This window comes from Corythoichthys intestinalis, chromosome 8, assembly GCF_030265065.1.
Source record: "Corythoichthys intestinalis isolate RoL2023-P3 chromosome 8, ASM3026506v1, whole genome shotgun sequence".
In the NCBI taxonomy this organism is placed as follows: domain Eukaryota; kingdom Metazoa; phylum Chordata; class Actinopteri; order Syngnathiformes; family Syngnathidae; genus Corythoichthys; species Corythoichthys intestinalis.
The window spans coordinates 56,249,598-56,268,615 of NC_080402.1; positions in this window are offsets into that span (position 1 = coordinate 56,249,598).

The window sequence follows — 19,018 nt, forward strand, 5'->3', positions numbered from 1 at the left end:
TTATTTATTTCAATGTATGTTTATTATTTATTTATTTAATTATTTCCGCATTTATTTCAATGTTTATTTATTTATTCCAACATTTATTTAATTATTCCAAGATATATTTATCTATCTAAACTTGTATTTATTTGCTTCACTTTTTAATGTTTATTTAAATTTTAAATTATATATTACACTTTTTATTTATTTATTTCAATGTTTAAATTTTTATTTAATTATTTCAAGATTTATTTATTTCATTATTTATTTATTCATTTATTTCAACATTTATTTATTTCACTTTTTATTTAATTCATTCCTGCTCTCGCATTCCCCTTGTACTGCATGAAATTATTTTATCTGTCATTGGCCGACCCCTTATCGTGGGATGGTTTGTGTGTCCCAATGACCCTAGCAGCTATGTTGTTTGGGGCTTTGTGCCCTTGGTAGGGTCACACATGGCAAACAGGTCCTAGGTGAGGGACTAGACAAAGACTGGCTGAAATGACCTTCTATGACAAGCACAAACATTGAACACAGTTTTCCCTCGCCCAGACGTGGGTCACCGGGGCCACTCTCTGGAGCTGGCCTGGAGGTAGAGCACGATGGTGAGCGCCTGGTGGGCGGGCCTTCGCCCATGGGCTCCGGCCGGGCACAGCCCGAAGAACTACCGTGGGTTCTCCCGCCCATGGACCTGTGGGAGGGGCCAAGGAGGTCGCGTGCGCAGGCAGTTGGGTGGCAGCCAAAGGAGGCTGCAGAAGCTGGCTCTTGGGACGTGAAATGTCACCTCTCTGGCCGGGAAGGAGCCCGAGCTAGTGTGTGAGGCTGAGAAGTTCCATCGCGATTTAGTCGGGCTCACCTCCATACATGGCTCGGGCTGTGGTACTAGTCTTCTCGAGGAGGGTTGGACAGTATTCCACTCTGGAATTGCCGACGGTGAGAGGCGACGAGCAGGTATGGGCATACTCATTGCCCCCCCCCGGCTCACTGCCGAGTCTAATCCGAGTCAAGAACATACCGCATTTCGACGTTAGTACGGGAGCTGCACTGCTGCAGACAGGGAGAGGCTTCAGAGGACAGTCAAGACGGCGTAGAGGATCATTGGCTGTCCTCTCCCCTCCCAGATGGACATCTACTAATCTCGATGCCTCAGCAGAGCGCTAAACATCCTCAAGGGCAGGTCACATCCTGGTTCCCGGCTGTTTGAACTGCTCCCCTCTTGGAGACGCTATAGGTGTTTAAAAGCAAGAACAAACGGACTGAGGAACAGTTTCTTTGCTAAAGCCATCCCCACCCTGAACAGCCATATGTAACGCCACATCACCCAATGTCCAATATTCATTCACATGCGATATACTATGTACAATACTTACTAAGTGCAATATTCAATGCCTCACTGTCAACTTTTGCTACTTAACTTCCATTCACACATATTCTATGTGCAATACTTATTTACGTGCAATAATAGTGTGCAATATTCAATGCCTTACAGTCAAATTCTGCTACTTCTACTCACACATATTCTATGTGCATTACTTATCTACATGCATTATTAATGGGCAATATTCAATGCCTCCACTGTCAATTGCTGCTACTTCACCTCCATTATTTGCACTGCCTGAACATAGGACTACCTCACACATATTTGATATTTATTTAGATTTAATACTTTTATTCTGCAAGCCACTTTTGAGATTGACTTGTCCTGCACTGAAAAGGGAGATGCGCCACAATTTTATTGTACAACTGTATAATGACAATAAAGGGCTATTCTATTCTATTCTATTCTATTCTATTCTATTCTATTCTATTCTATTCTATTCTATTCTATTCTATTCTATTCTATTCTATTCTAGAGATTCTAGAGATTCTAGAGATTTGCGGACGTCGCCCTCTAGCGGTGGCCGTCATTGCTGGAGTGTTAACAGACCTTAGTAGCAGCCCAGCATCATCAATGCAGATGCTTGATTTCTGCAAAGAAATGTAAAGCAAGTGATGGCAGTCTGCAGAAAATATTGAATCAAACAAAAATGATGTGAAGTACAATATGGAAAGTTCACTCTTAAAGAACCAGCATCTGGATTAGGCTACGAAGTCCAAATTGCAATGTATTGAGCAAACAAATCAAATTGTAAGTTCCTTGTATGGATCCCAAATGAATAGGTTATCATAGACGTGCCATAAGATCAGAAGTGGACTGAAGACCACATCTGCCATCTGAACAAGGTTTACTTTGGTCACCTGCTACCAGCAAATGCAACCAGGACATCAAGTGGAGTCATGACAGTGTGTGGACTCAATTGAAGTACCAGTCTAGACTTAACATGAACTAAAAATGATAATCAGGTGAAAGTGTTATTTTATTTGATGCTGTTTACTGTTGAAACATTTATTACATATTGTTACAGATGGGGAGTAATTTAAGCTTTTGTTCAGGTATGTTTGTTTTCCTTTTACTTTGTCCAGTGGCCTGTACTACGAAGCCGGTTTTCTGGCTTATCAGGGTAACTTCGAGCGTAACTTCATGTGCAGCCTAACTTCTTGGCTAACCGGGACTACGAAAGATGGATATGTTGAAACCGTGGAATGTTGCCATGGTAATGCACACCACGCGTCAAACCTGGTCATCTCAGAGTCAGATCTTGCTTAACCCCAGGTTTTCGATTAACCACACTCTATTTGAACAGCACTCCTCCGCAGACGTGTTCTCTTGACAAAGACAATGTACCTGGACGACCCGTACGACATTGGCGCGCGGATTGTGAGGGGATCTCTTCGGAGGGCTTGAGTATTTAGAGACTGCCAGAAGCGGCTGGCGTACCCAGATGATGTTCTCCATGAAGATATAGATTTTCAGCTGAGGGAATTTGTTACCTGTGCCAGCTGATCGAGGCGGACGTCTTTAATGTAACCCACCAAAGTCAGGCTCTCACAATAGAGCAGAATGCGTGCCAGTCCTTGCGTTGTGGCGTATGGAAAGGCTTCAAATTGAGTCTTGAAGATGCTCTACAGAAACCTGTGTTGGCTTCGCTGAATGGTCTCACACGAGAAATATATTTAACAAGCTTTTCCAGTGTTATTTCGTTGTGTAAATGCATTTATAATGATCATAAAAATATGTTGACTATTTAAACAGTGAGAAAACTTGCCATTTAGTATACCAACTCGAAGAGATCAAAATAAATGTCAAATCCACTGATAGAACAGACATGCAAATAAAAAAGATATACAGTGTATCTCCAAAGTGAGTACACCCCTCTCATTTCTGCAGATATTTAAGTCCATATTTTCATGGGACAACACTGACAAAATGACACAATGAAAAGTAGTCTTTGTGCAGCTTATATAAAAGAGTTTATTTATTTTCCCCTCAGAAAAACTCAAAATATAGCCATTAATATCTAAACCCCTGGCAACAAAAGTGAGTACACCCCTTAGAAACTACATCCCTAAATGTCCATATTAAGTACTGCTTGTCATTTTCCCTCCAAAATGTCATGTGACCCGTTACAGGAGTGCTGTCAGCATTGCTGCAAAAATTGAAGAGGTGGGTGGGGGGGGGGGGGGGGGGGTCAGCCAGTTAGTGAAGACGGTACACAAGAAAGCCCGCAAACAGTTTGCTGAAGACATGTCAACAAAGCACATGGATTACTGGAACCATGTCCTATGGTCTGATGAGACGGGCGGTCTTTCTTGTGTACCTGTCATGATTAGCCAGGTGTGGGATGGAACCAAAATGCAGATTCGGCAACAAGCTTGACAGTTTGGCCAGGAGGCCGTTTATTGCAATCAGCAGCAGAGTGTTAGAACAGCAAAAAGAGGCAGACCGGATCACTGAAGACAGCCGTGGTTGCGTGGCCGTCGAGAAGAGCAGGCAGGATATCATATGAAGGAGGTCTCGGACGTGAAGCTTTGTGCTGGAACGATCAGACAGTGAAGTGACGTGAGCCAGCCACTTAAATACTCCCCTAACGATGATCAGTAGCAGCTGTGCCAAGCTGAGAGGCGGGAAAAGGCAGGTGAGTGAACCAGAGAGGCAGGGAACATGACAGGGCCCCCCCTCAATGGCCGGCACCCGACGGCCCAGGCGCCTCAGGATGGGCAGCATGGAAGGCACGGATGAGGGCGGGATCCACGATGAACCGGGAGGGAATCCAGGAACGCTCCTCAGGGCCATACCCCTCCCAGTCAACCAGATACTGGAAACCCCGGCCACGACGTCGCACCGCCAGGAGCCGTCGGACAGAATAGACCAGGCCGCCATCCACAAACCGGGCGGGGGGCGGGGGTCTGGCCGGAGGGACAAGACTACTTGCACGGGCAGGTTTCAGCTGACTGACATGAAATGTGGGATGGACCCTCATGGACTTGGGCAACTGGAGGCGCACGGAGACTGGATTAATAACTTTAGAAACCGGAAAGGGACCAACAAACCTGGGAGCAAGCTTCCTTGACTGGACCTTCAAAGGCAGATGTCGTGTGGACAGCCAGGCCCGGTCACCCATAGCGTATGTCGGGGCAGCAGACCTCTTGCGATCCGCAGCAGTCTTGTAGACAGCCGAACGACGGAGCAGAATGCGTCGAGGTCGTTCCCAGGTCCGACGGCATCTACGGATGAAGGCGAGTGCTGAGGGGACTGGAGAGTTGTTATCGAGAGCAGGAAAGAGCGAGGGCTGAAAGCCATGTACAACACGGAAGGGTGAGAAGCCCGTCGCTGATGATGGAAGAGTATTATGCGCCACCTCCAGCCACATCAGCTTCTCGCTCCACGTGGAGGGGTCCTGGGACGCCAGGCAACGAAGACCAGTCTCCAGGATTTGGTTCAGCCTCTCCGCTTGACCGTTGGACTGTGGATGGAACCCAGATGAAAGACTAACTGTAGCCCCTATCATCTTGCAGAAGGCTTTCCAGAAAGCAGAAACAAACTGCGGACCCCTATCGGAAACCACATCAGTGGGGAAGCCATGCACGCGAAATATGTTGGACATGAGTACTTGAGCCAACGCCTTGGCAGAAGGTAATTTAGGCAATGGGATGAAACGCACCATCTTGGAAAATCTGTCTACTACTGTGAGGACAACAGTGTTGCCAGAGGATGGGGGTAAACCAGTGACAAAGTCCATACATATGTGTGACCAGGGTTTGGATGGTATAGGTAAGGGATGGAGCCCACCAGCTGGTCTGCACGAAGATGGCTTACAAGAGGCACATACTGAACAGGCGTTGACGTATTCGGTAACATCATTGCGCATGGCTTTCCACCAGAACCTCTGAGAAATGACAAAAATTGTTTTGGTGATACCCGGATGACAAGAGGTCTTGAGAGTGTGGGCCCAGTGGATAACCTGACCGCGAAGCTCAGGCACCACGTTTAGCTTTTCTTTCGGGCATTCTGATGGGACTTCTGTGGACTCGAGAGCTGATTTTACTTTGGCCTCAATATCCCATGACAGCACAGATAAGAAACAAGATTGAGGCACAATTGGCATCGGTTCAGAGGTGTTTTTGCTTGATTCGAATATCCTAGACAATGCGTCAGGTTTTGTGTTCTTGGACCCTGGTCAATATGAGATATGGAATTGGAACCGATTAAAGAACAGAGACCAACGGGCCTGGCGTGAATTCAAGCGTTTAGCAGTTTTGAGGTATGACAGGTTTTTGTGGTCGGTCCAGATCAAAAAGGGCTGTGAAGCTCCTTCAAGCCAGTGCCGCCATTCTTCCATGGCTAGTTTGATTGCCAATAGTTCTCTGTGCCCAACATCATAATTTTTCTCTGTGTCTGACAATTTTTTGGACATGAAGTAGCAGGGGTGAAGTTTACCGTCCGTAGGATTTCTCTGGGACAGCACTGCTCCGACTCCCACATCTGAGGCATCCACTTCCAAAATGAATTGGTGAGCAGGGTCCGGCAAGGAGAGAATGGGGGCAGAGGTGAAGCGGTTCTTGAGCAGATCAAATGCCTTCTGGCATGGCTCTGTCCACAGGAAGCGTCTATGGGTGGAAGTGAAAGAATGCAGAGGTGAGGCAATGGTGCTATAATTCTTTATGAATTTTCTGTAAAAATTAGCAAAACCCAGGAATCGCTGTAGCTCTTTTAGGTTCTTTGGTATGGGCCAGTTTAGGACTGCTGAAATCTTGTCGGGATCCATCTTGACCTTACCCTCGGCGAGAATGTAACCGAGAAACGGAACGGAGGGTTTATGGAAATCACATTTTTCGGCCTTGACATACAGCTGGTTCCGCAGGAGTCTCTGAAGTACTGCCCGTACATGCTGCTGGTGTGATTCCTGGTCGTGGGAGAAAATCAAAATATCGTCAAGATACACGAATACATTCTTATTAAGCAGGTCACCAAGAACATCGTTTACAAGATTCTGGAATATGGCGGGTGCGTTGGTGAGTCCAAATGGCATGACAAGATATTCATAATGTCCTGAAGGGGTGTTGAAGGCCGTCTTCCACTCATCTCCTTGCCGTATGCGCACCAAATGATATGCATTTCGCAGGTCTAGTTTAGTGAAGACTTTAGCACCCTCCAGTAACTCAAAGGCAGACGATATTAGTGGAAGTGGATAACGATTCTTGACCGTGATTAGATTTAGGCCTCTATAGTCAATGCATGGCCTTAATGTCTTGTCTTTCTTCTCTACAAAAAAGAAACCGGCCCCGGCCGGGGAAGAAGAAGGACGTATCAGGCCCGCGGTCAGGCATTCCTTGATGTACGAGTCCATGGCCTTACGTTCGGGTGCAGACAAGGAGTAGAGCTTTCCTCGTGGTGGGGTGGTACCAGGCAAAAGCTCGATCGCACAATTTATGTCTCTGAATGGGGGAAGTGAAGTGGCTTTGCTTTTACTGAAGACCTCGGCGAGATCATGATAACAACTTGGAACATTGGCGAGGTCAGAAGGAGGGACCAGGGTTTGAGGAGGTCGAGGAAAACATAAGTCCGAACAATCCTTTCCCCACTTTATTATATTGCCAGAGTTCCAGTCTAACTGTGGGTTGTGTTGCTTTAACCACGGTAAACCAAGGATTAAGTCATGGGGCATGTGCTCAAAGACATGAAGGCAAAGATTCTCAGAATGGTTGTCCGTAAATGTCACACAAACCGATTGAGTTTGATGGGTGACTGATCCAAGGGGGGTGCCATCGACAGCCTTGACCGACAGGGGGCTATTCAGACGAATCAGGCAGGGTGACAGACGCCTGGCAAGATTGAAGTTGATCATGTTAGCTTCTGAACCAGAATCAATAAAAGCCGAAACCGTGACATTACTATGGGGTGAGGACAAGGTAACTGAAGGAGTAACGTTTCCCGAATTATTAATGATAGTCTGGCTCACCTGGACAGAGGTGTTAGCTGGGTATGATGCAGCCTTGACTTGACATTTATTGACTACATGGCCATGTTGTCCGCAGTAAAAACATAGTCCATCTCTTGCTCTGCGTTGACGTTCCTCTGGGGTGAGACGGGTACAGCCCAGCTGCATCGGCTCCTCAGGTGTTTGTTCTCGCGTAGTAAGGGAGTGAGGAGAGTGCCGTTGAGGTGACGGTAGGAAGGAGTGGGGGTTGTCTTGATAATGATGATGATGTTGGCGCAGCCGGCGTTTTCCTTCCTGGTCTCGCTCGGCAAGGCGTCGGTCGATCTGCATGGCCAGTGCAATAAGGGAGTCCAAGTCGCTCGGGATGTCGATGGCTACCATGGCAAGCTTGATGGGGTCAGAAAGGGCTTGAAAAAATGCATCAGTCAGTGCAGATTGGTTCCAATCACTGTCGGCTGCTAGCGTTCGAAAATCAATGGCAAAGTCAGCCACCCGGCGTTTCCCCTGTCGCAGGTTCATTAGTGCTAACGACGCCTCTCTTACCGTCGGTTTGCTTTGAAAAACTTGTTTCAAGGAGCTGGTGAAAGTCTGATATGATGAACAGACAGGTGAGTTGCGGCTCCATTCAGCAGTGGCCCAAGCTGCGGCTCTTCCTGAGAGGTGGGAAATGGCATACGCCACCTTGGAGCGCTCAGTCACAAAAGCAGAGGCTTGCAACTCAAAGTGGAGCTCACATTGGGTTAGGAAGGTGCGAACGTCTCCCGTGTCACCCGAAAAGCGTTCTGGGTTGGACAGTTGTAAGTTCACCTGTGTGTTGGGTTGGTCCACAGGAGCAGAGGCCGACCTGACGGATTGGGCTGTTGGTTGAAGCTGAAGAGCGAGGTTTGCTAGCTGAGAGTTCAAAGTCTGTATCATTGACGTCTGTCGATCAGTTGTATTTTTCAGGAATTCATGGAGGGAGGAAATCTGTTCCTCTTGCAGCAGGATTCGCCGTCCCTGGGCTCTGAGGGCCACATGAAGTGGATTCGAATCTGCGGGTTCCATGTTTTGGTCTGATCGTTCTGTCATGATTAGCCAGGTGTGGGATGGAACCAAAATGCAGATTCGGCAACAAGCTTGACAGTTTGGCCAGGAGGCCGTTTATTGCAATCAGCAGCAGAGTGTTAGAACAGCAAAAAGAGGCAGACCGGATCACTGAAGACAGCCGTGGTTGCGTGGCCGTCGAGAAGAGCAGGCAGGATATCATATGAAGGAGGTCTCGGACGTGAAGCTTTGTGCTGGAACGATCAGACAGTGAAGTGACGTGAGCCAGCCACTTAAATACTCCCCTAACGATGATCAGTAGCAGATGTGCCAAGCTGAGAGGCGGGAAAAGGCAGGTGAGTGAACCAGAGAGGCAGGGAACATGACAGTACCGTCTTCAGAAGAGGCATCCTCCTGGGGTGAGAGCCATGCACACTGATTTGATGTAGAGTGCGGCGTATCGTCTGAGCACGAACAGGCTGAGCCCCCCACCTCTTCAATCTCTGCAGAAATGATGACAGCGCTCCTGTAACGAGTCACATGACATTATGGACTGAAAATGACTAGCAGTACTCAATTTGGACATTTAGGGATGTACGTTTTTTCAAAGCGGTGTACTCACTTTTGTTGCCAAAGGTTTAGATATTAATGTAAAATATATTACAATATATTTTGAGTTATTTTGAGGGGAAAATAAATGAACTCTATTATATAAGCTAGACACAGACTACTATTCATTGTGTCAAAGTGTCATTTTGTCAGTGTTGTCCCATTAAAAGATATACTTAAATATCTGCAGAAATGCGAGGGGTATACTCACTTTTGTGATACACTGTAAATGTTTATTGAATATGCATCTTATATTCTTGTTTAACTGTGAGAATTCGTTACAAAAGACAGGCTTTAATTTGTTATCATTATGCACAGGCATCGTCACAAATGTGATCACACAAAAGGCAACCACGCATTGCATCCCCACATTTCCTTCTTCTCCTGAGTCCTCAAAAATATAAACATTTCTTTTGCTAATTCTGAGAAGTGATCAGCAATAGTTGCAGGCAAAATTGTGTTCGGCAACAAATTGGCAGAATAAAATCTCTGCTTTTGTCACAGCATCCGATGAGTGCGTGTTTTTTTTTTTTTTTTGCGGTAAAAATTGTTCATTGATAGACTTGTAGCTTTTCATTCTCCAGACTGCATTTTTATGACCTTTTAATAATAATGATAATAATAGATAATAGATAATAAAGACGCTTCACAAGAGACATGGAATCACAGTACGATAAAAAGGTATTAAAAGGATAAAAGATTAAAAGCACGATAAAGACAAGTAGAACTATAACAAAACAAGGGGTTATGTTGGGTAAGAAAGAGTGAACAGGTGTGTATTCAGTCTTGAAATCTTTGAAAAGTGATAGGGTAGATATGCTGCGAAGATCAAGGGGTAGGGAGTTCCAGAGCTGGTGGGCACACTGACGAAAAGCTCTGGAACCAAAGGTGGAGAGGCGGACACGGGGGACGGAGAGGGGAAGAATAGTGGTAGAGAGAAGTGAATGCGTTGGATTGTTTAAACGGAGTAGATCGCAAAGGTAGGGAGGGGCCAGGCCATGGAGTGTTTTGAAGGTGATGATGAGGATTTTGTAATTGATTCTTTGTTTGACGGGAAGCCAGTGAAGTTGACGGAGGATTGGGGTGATGTGGTGTGTTGTGCGGGTTTGAGTGATGAGGCGTGCTGCAGAGTTCTGGAGGAGCTGCAGTTTCTGGAGGGACTTGTTTGGGAGACCGAAGAGCAGTGAGTTGCAATAATCGAGCCGAAAGGTCATTAGATTACAGACCAGGGTGGAAGCGGTATAGCGGGTGAGAGAAGGGAGGAGGCGAGAAATGTTGCGAAGGTGGAAATAGGCTCATCTGGTGATGCTGTTAATACGTGACCAGAAGGAGAGTGTGCTGTCGAGGATGACACCCAAACTCTTAACCTGAGGCGAAGGAGAGATCGGTAAATTGTTGATGGTAATAGAGAACTTAGACATTAGAGAGCTTTGCAGTGATTCCAACTAGGAGGACTTCTGTTTTGGAGCTGTTGAGTAGGAGGAAGTTAGAGGAGAATCAGGAGTTAATGTAATCTAAGCAGAGGGTGAGGGAGGAAGGTGGCAGGGAGGCGGTTGGTTTTGAGGAGATTTAGAGCAGGGTGTCATCCGCGTAACAGTGGAAGTAAATGTTGTGTTTGCAGAAGATGGAACCGAGGGGGTGAATGTAAATGATAAAAAGGAGCGGCCCCAGGACTTTTGTCTTGAAGTGCTTGCTGAGATCGCAGAATCCTGATGCTGAAACTTTAATCTTCGACCCACACGGCACGCAAAATTAATACTGTGGTCCTTTCAAAGACGCTTTTATCCATCCAGCGTATTCACGAGTTTGTGTCTCCCATTCTGGTAGATGGCATCAGTGGGCAACAGTTTTTCTTTTCTTACGAGCTATTTTATCCATATTTTTATCACGTTTGTATCAACTTTGTCGACTGCGAGTCATGAAATGGTGGCGGAAGTGCAAGTGCTGTCATTTGTTTGGAAGAAGCAGACACTAAAGTGAACGAGCAATTCTCGCGAGCAAACTGCTACAGACTAATTTGGTGCATTGTCTCGTTGCCGAAACGGTGACAAAATCCAAATGGAGAAAAAGAAAACATAATGCACGAAAAACGTACAGATTTTGAACGTACGGCGTATACATTTGAAAATCAGTGCTCACTTGTACAAATTTTGCCGAAACCGTACAACTTGACAGGTATGATTATCCTTCAAAACTTTCAAAACTTTTAATTATTTGCAAGATTATTATATGTTTGAATGATGATTATCTAAGTCTGCTCAATGAAAATAAATTCAGAATGAAACAAATTACGAAAGCAAAAAAACGGTTAATAATAAAATGACCACATAGTAAGAACAGAGATTTTTATTTTTTTGAATGAATATTCATAATATATAAACAGTAGGGAAAATAAGTATTTAGTCAACCACTAATTGTGCAAGTTCTCCCACTTGAAAATATTAGAGAGGCCTGTAATTGTCAACGTGGGTAAACCTCAACCATGAGAGACAGAATGTGGTAAAAAAAAAAACCTAACTAACTGAAAACCACATTGTTTGATTTTTAAAGAATTTATTTGCAAATCATGGTGGAAAATAAGTATTTGGTCAATACCAAAAGTTCATCTCAATACTTTTTTATTTACCCTTTGTTGGCAATAACGGAGGCCAAACGTTTTCTGTAACTCTTCACAAGCTTTTCACACTCTGTTGCTGGTATTTTGGCCCATTCCTCCATGCAGATCTCCTCTAGAGCAGTGATGTTTTGGGGCTGTCGTTGGGCAACACGGACTTTCAACTCTCTCCACAGATTTTCTATGGAGTTAAGATCTGGAGACTGGCTAGGCCACTCCAGGACCTTGAAATGCTTCTTATGAAGCCACTCCTTTGTTGCCCTGGCTGTGTGTTTGGGATCATTGTCATGCTGAAAGACCCAGCCATGTCTCATCTTCAATGCCTGTGCCGATGGAAGGAGATTTTCACTCAAAATATCTCGATACATACACGAGAACCTATGTTCTACGAAAAAGTTCTATTTTGGTTTCATCTGACCATAACACATTCTCCCAGTCCTCTTCTGGATCATCCAAATGCTCCCTAGCGAACCGCAGATGGCCTGAATGTGTACTTTCTTCAGCAGGGGGACACGTCTAGCAGTGTGGTTCTGGGATTTTTGCTCACCGTTCTTGTTATCATTTTGACGCCACGGGGTGAGATCTTGCATGGAGCCCCAGATCGAGGGAGATTATCAGTGGTCTTGTATGTCTATCATTCTCTAATAATTGCACAGAGTTGATTTCTTTACACCAAGCGTTTTACCTATTGCAGATTCAGTCTTCCCAGCCTGGTGCAGGTCTACAATTTTGTCTCTGGTTTCCTTCGACTGCTCTTTGGTCTTGGCCATAGTGGAGTTTGGAGTGTGACTGACTGAGATTGTGGACAGGTGTCTTTTATACCAATAATGAGTTAAAACAGGTGCCATTAATACAGGTAACGAGTGGAGCCTCCTTAGAAGAAATTAGACCTCTTTGACAGCCAGAAATCTTGCTTGTTTGTAGGTGACCAAATACTTATTTTCCACTCTTATTTGGAAATAAATTCTTTAAAAATCAAACAATGTGATTTTCTGTTTTTTTCATTCACATTCTGTCTCTCATGGTTGAGATTTACCCATGTTGACAATTACAGGCCTCTCTAATCTTTTCAAGTAGGAGAACCTGCACAATTGGTGGTTGACTAAATACTTATTTGCCCCACTGTAGTATATATCTATATAATAATATATCTATTATTATATAATGTTTATTATATATATTTTAGCATTAAAATATAAAAGACTCCAAAGTGCAAAAGAACGTGTGCAAACAGGATGTGAGCTCGTTACATCACTAGACTTTAGGGTATACACCTGCAGGTAGTGATGGTGAGATGAAGCCTCATGAGGCAATGTACACGTAAGCTAATCGGTGCGAGAAAGGGTTAATTTCTCGGAGCTTCATACAGTATGTGCATGATACCACCTACTGACTAAATGCATAATCACAGTCAGTTGTCTCCCAACCACATGAGTGATTTGTTGATTTGTGTGTGTCTGTTGGGAAGGAATTATTTTGCAAAATATTGTCTGACCATGTCTTCTATGTAGGTAAATTATCACATATGTAAATATATTGTTTTGATCAACATTTTTTTTTATTGTTTTCCAGTCACAGAAGTTAAACTTGGCATACAGTTTGAAAATCACAATTTGGCAAAGAGATCAAGCTCATAGCCTGTGTGACCATAGTGTATGAAGGGTCTGTACCCCCTGAAATAAACAAACAAAAAATAAACAAAAACCACACTCGTACACACGCAAACAGTACCTCAACAGTCATAAAAATATATGAAATGGTGATGTCTCCTGTATGTCAGCAGTACCAGTAGATCCCCTAATATCAACAAAATATACATAGAAACCTATGAACTTTTGGGTCCAGTAGGAGTGGCCACATACAGTCACAGTCTTACGTCACTCGTGAAGTAAAACCTACAATATGATTTTAATGTGTGTATATGTGAAAATAATTCCATAATAGGCATTTTATGCATAGTATGGCAGATTGTGCAATGTTTTTTTTTTCTTTCTGAAAATGACATGTACATACTGTATGTAACCGGTGTTGCATGGATCCGCGCCGCGTGTCGCTAACCCAATTAATTAATCAATTAATCTAGTTTCCATTTGGTCCATTAAGGCAAAAATAAAGATTATGTTTATGTGAGCAATGTGATTGTCATGCTTGGACATTTCTTCATTCAAATGCAGATTCTTTAAACAGGATTGTCAACAGACTTGCAGGGGCCTGGGGACAAAAGACCATTATAGCCTTCCCCACCCCACCCCACCCATGCCACCTGCTTGTCACGAAAACATACGCAGTACTTTTAATGCTTTGCAAGCAATGACAGTGTAAATTTGAAAATGATTTAATTTGAGATGGACAGTTAAATTTAACAGACCGTAATGTGATGTGACACAATATAAATAAACAATTTCCATCTATTTTCCCATGTAGGCTACAGTACAATAGAACTGTGAGTGCTATGCCTGCCTGCTAAGCAACAAAACAGTTTAACTAAACATCCTGTCCCTGCCCCCTCCACATCCCTGGGGTTATCAAGCCCTCAAACAGTGATGCGCCCTACTTTGACAGCAAAGTCATGGAAAATATGGCGGACACACGAAACTTGTGGCGACGCGTCCTTCTCCTCCACGTGACTGTGCCCCGGCTTCAATTTTGCCCCATTCGCTATCCGGGTCTTTCTCATTCAGAAGAGTCTGGACCTACGTTCGGACCTTTTGTTACCCCCACCCCCCACAACAGACCAGCGTGAACCCGTTACACGTAATCAGGGAGAGAACAGTAAACATATTTGTGTAACTTGAAAAAGATGTACTGATTATATGCCCGTGTAATTTGGACATTGATGTAGCTAGAGGATGGTGGGGATTTTCATTCTGTTTTATTAAAAAATGAGTTTTCCCACAGAGAGGAAGTCCTCTTTCTTGCTGGCTCCATCCTACCAACTACTGTACCCTTCTCTCCTCCCTCCTAAACCTTTCACTGTCCAAACCACACCGACTTTTGAATGTAGCCAGACCAGAGGTGTTGATAGACTATAGTGAACTGTCAAACCGTGCAGCAAATCTAAAGTACTCCCTGAAGCAGTCACATGCTACACTCGTTACATTACTGCTAGAACCTTAGCAATTAAAAGCTATTTAAAAGTTAAGCAATGCTTTTTCATAAGTGTTTTAGTTGACTCTCTTACATAATAAATAAAACAATGGATTCAATAATTTGTAAAAACACACAGCTAATGTGTACATACAAAGAAAAACACCTACTTAAAAGTTAAAACAGTGCATGCGCATTTTTTGGAGTGATATGCAGAGCTGACTTCAGTCCAAACAAACTGATCGTTCAATGTGGACAGTGGATTCTATAAAGTTTCCATTAAGTCCATTAAGGCAAAAATAAAGATTTGGTTTATGTGATGAATGTGATTGTCATGCTTGGACATTTCATGCAGATACTTTAAGACAAAACCTTGTTTTAAACATTGGACGAATGAATTTCTTCTATGGTATAGGTCTCTGAAGTTGATTCAGAAGAAAAACGCCCTGAATTTGGTGTCATTTGTCCAGAGAGTTCATATTATTTTGGAAATCGTGCCTGAGTGTGTGTGTGTCTGAATGCAAACATATGGCAAACAATTAGGATTTTGTAAATTGTGGTATAAAAGTGTTTGCATATACATATATATGGTTTCTTTGTACAATACTGTAAAGAGTATGTTTTGTTTGCATATATAATTGTTGAGCTAATAATGATTAAAAAAAAAAAAAACATTTTAAAACCCTGTCGCATTTCCTTCATTCTCTCGCATTTTGACCTCTTTTTCAAATGTACACACCTCCTCAGTCACACGGACACAGACACAGACGCCACAAAGATGATAAACCGATTATTCGCCTCCTGGTATTATTTTTAATAAAAGAACTGGAAAGACACTGTCCACCTGTTTGGATCAGAGTTGACCACAACTTTATTGTACATGGTTAGTTTTATGATTGAAACATTTCAATGTTGAGATCCAGTTACTGGTCAGAGCGCGCATAAATAGAAAAACATGTTCCACTGCCGAGAATGTTAACGTCTTCCCCTGTTTCACTGTTGAGAGAAATAGACAACCTTCAATGTTGCATGACTTCATCAAACTTTACCTGTATCTTTGAAAATCAGATAGGTTAATATAATCTGAGGAAAGTGGATCACTTAAAAAGTTTTTTTTTTTTTTTTTTTCAAAGTGGGATGGCAATTACTTGAAGTACTTGTGTTTTAGCAAAAAAAAAAAAAAAAAACCCAGAACATTTTGTTGTGATTTGTTTAGTTCGTTTGGAAAAGTGCAAAGCTCAAAACTCGGAAAATGTTGTTCCCAGTCGTTATATAATGTTTATATAGTAAATACAAATGACCATGAGCTACAGCCTTATCTACTGCAAAACAAATACACCACACTTTCAAACGGGTAGGGTCAGTCTGTGGCTTGCAAGTTATTTGCATGCTATGTCCTAACCACCACCACAAACCTGTTTTGTAAGTTACGCCCCGCCCTTCATCTTTTTCCATCTTGCAGGGCGCAGGCAGATATGGTACAGTTGCTATAACCTTGTGTGGGAGGTGTTACCAATCTAATCAAGAGTTGATCATTTGTCCTGTTTCTACTTCGACCACCAGGCGACTTCAATCACCTTGTGAAAAAACAATACTGTCTAGTAGGAATGTCCCAAACCGATCATGCCAAGGGCGCAGGTTTAGTCTCAATATTGGTAGGGGTGATACATAGATTTCATAGTGTATTGACGGGGCGCTGGCCGATAGGGGGCCTGCATTGTTGGCGAGGCCGTCAAAGCTGATTGAGTGGAATCACAGACAAAGAGCTTTTCGTTGAAAATTCATGTGACTAAATGCTTAAATCCCCGAATTCTTTATTGAAATGGACGTAAAACAGTCTTGATTCTTGGTTGAAAGCAACAACAAAAAAAAGTGCAGTTAGCATTTATTTTACGTACATATGTCGGAGTATAATGCTAGTCTGTTAGTGAATGTAGCTAGCGGCCGACTGATGTAAAACAGAGCTTTTCCGGACAAAATTCTTGTGAATAAATGCTTAAATCCCCAAATTATAGATATGGACGTAAAACAGTCTCGATTTTTGGTTAAAAGCAAAAAATCCATGCAGTTAGCATTTATTTTACTTAAATATTGTGAACTATGATGGCAATGAGTAGCGGCTAATTTCTCCCATTGATTTTTTTCACAAAGTTTCAAAATGTATGCATGGTACAAAAAATATAATAATTGTCTTTAATCCTTGAACAAATCACTCCTGAGACAATCATTCCTGCTTGTATGCGATACAGCTTTCGAACTTTTTCAACAGATATCTGGCTTGAATGCGAGGCACAGTACATGACCCGTCAATACCATTATGAAGTCTATGGATGATATAATAGCACAACCTGAATGTACACTTTTTGCGGCAATTGGACATTAATACACTAAATCATCAACCAATGAAACGTGCGTTTAGGAAAAAAAAAAGATTGACTGGCTCATTCAGCAAGTGAAAAAGGAGTAAATGTAAGTCTGAAAATAATGAAAATAATTCACTTAATAATCCATCCATCCATCCATTATCTTCCGCTTGTTCCGGGGTCGGGTCGCGGGGGCAGAAGCTTTAACAGGGAAGCCCAGACTTCCCTCTCCCCAGCCACTTCAACCAGCTCCTCCGGCGGGATCCCAAGGCGTTCCCAGGCCAGCCGAGAGACATAGTCTCTCCAGCGTGTCCTGGGTTGTCCCCGGGGCCTCCCGCCGGTGGGACATGCCCGGAACACCTCTTTCACTTAATAATGGTAGGCTCAATGCCATCCTTACAGCATATGGGAAGACAATCTAAATGACCTATATAACTAAACATATTATATAATGCAAATAAGGTCGCTTAAAAGTTGGTGGGGACAATTTAAATAACAACAAGTTGGTAGTGTTTTGACCCTATCGTCCCGATCCAAACCTACGTCCTTGGATCCCTCGATTGAAAATCGGGCCGATCGCGCCATTTTTCAGAGGATCGAAATCGGGTGAAAAGGATCGGATTTTCACATTAGGAAGGCGACACGGTTGGACAGAAACATGTTTGGAACTATTGTTCAAATAAAAATAATCACCATAATCATCATAAAAAACCCTTTTTTTATTTCGGTATCGGATCAGGATTCTCAAAATCCGATGGGTGCAAAAATATGCGATCGGGACATCGTTACTATCTAATTATCTACATGCAGTGGTATGAAAAAGTATCTGAACCTTTTGGAATTTCTCACATTTCTGCATAAAATCACCATCAAATGTGATCTGATCTTTCTCAAAATCAGACAGATGAAAAAACAGTGTCTGCTTTAACTGAAACAATCCAAACATTTATAGTTTTTCATATTTTAATGAGGATAGCATACAAACAATGACAGAAGGGAGAAAACAAGTAAGTGAAGCCTCTGCCTAAGGAGACTTAAAGAGCAATTGCAACCAATTACCAAACAATTTAAGTCAGGTGTGTGTGCCCAATCACTGATGGGTGGTTTAAAGCTGCCCTGCTCACTATAAAACACACACCTGGTAAGAAATGTCTTGATGAGAAGCACTGTCTGATGTGCATCATGGCTCGGTCAAAAAAGCTGTCTGAGGACCTGTGATCAAAGATTGTTGATTTGTATATAGCTGGGAAAGGATACAAAACCATCTCTAAAAGTCTGGATGTTCATCAATCGACAGTCACAGCAGTTGTCTACAAATGGAGAGAGTTTGGCACTGTTGCTTCTCTCCCAAGGAGTGGCTGTCCACCAAAGATGACGCTAAGAGTCCAGTGCGGAATACTCAGAGAGGTAAAAAAGGACCCTAGCGTGTCTGCTAATGACTTACGGAAATCAATGACACAGTCTCTGTGCACACATCAACAAGTAAAACTGTGGCTTTGAATGGTGTTCATAGGAGGACTCCACAGAGGAAGCCACTGCTGTCTAAAAAAAAAAAACCATTGTTGCTCATTTAATGTTCGCAAAAAGGCACTTGGACGCTCCACAGAAGTTTTGGCAAAATATTTTGTGGACTGATAAAACCAAAGTTGAATTATTTGGGAGTAACACACAACGTCATGTGTGGAAGAAAAACGGAACAGCTCACCAACATCAACACCTCATCCCCACTGTGAAGCATGGTGGCGGGAACATCATGATTTGGGGCTGATTTGATACCTCGGGGCCTGGAGAACTTGCAATCATTACTGAAAGAATGAATTCAAAGGTTTATCAGGATGTTTCGGAGGAAAACCTGAGGCCGTCCGTCAGACAGTTGAAGCTAAAAAGAGGATGGATGCTGCAACAAAACAATGATCCAAAACACAGAGGTAAATCAACTTCAGAATGGTTTCAGAAGAACAAAATACATGTGCTGGAGTGGCCATGTCAAAGTCCAGACTTGAACCCCATTGAGATGC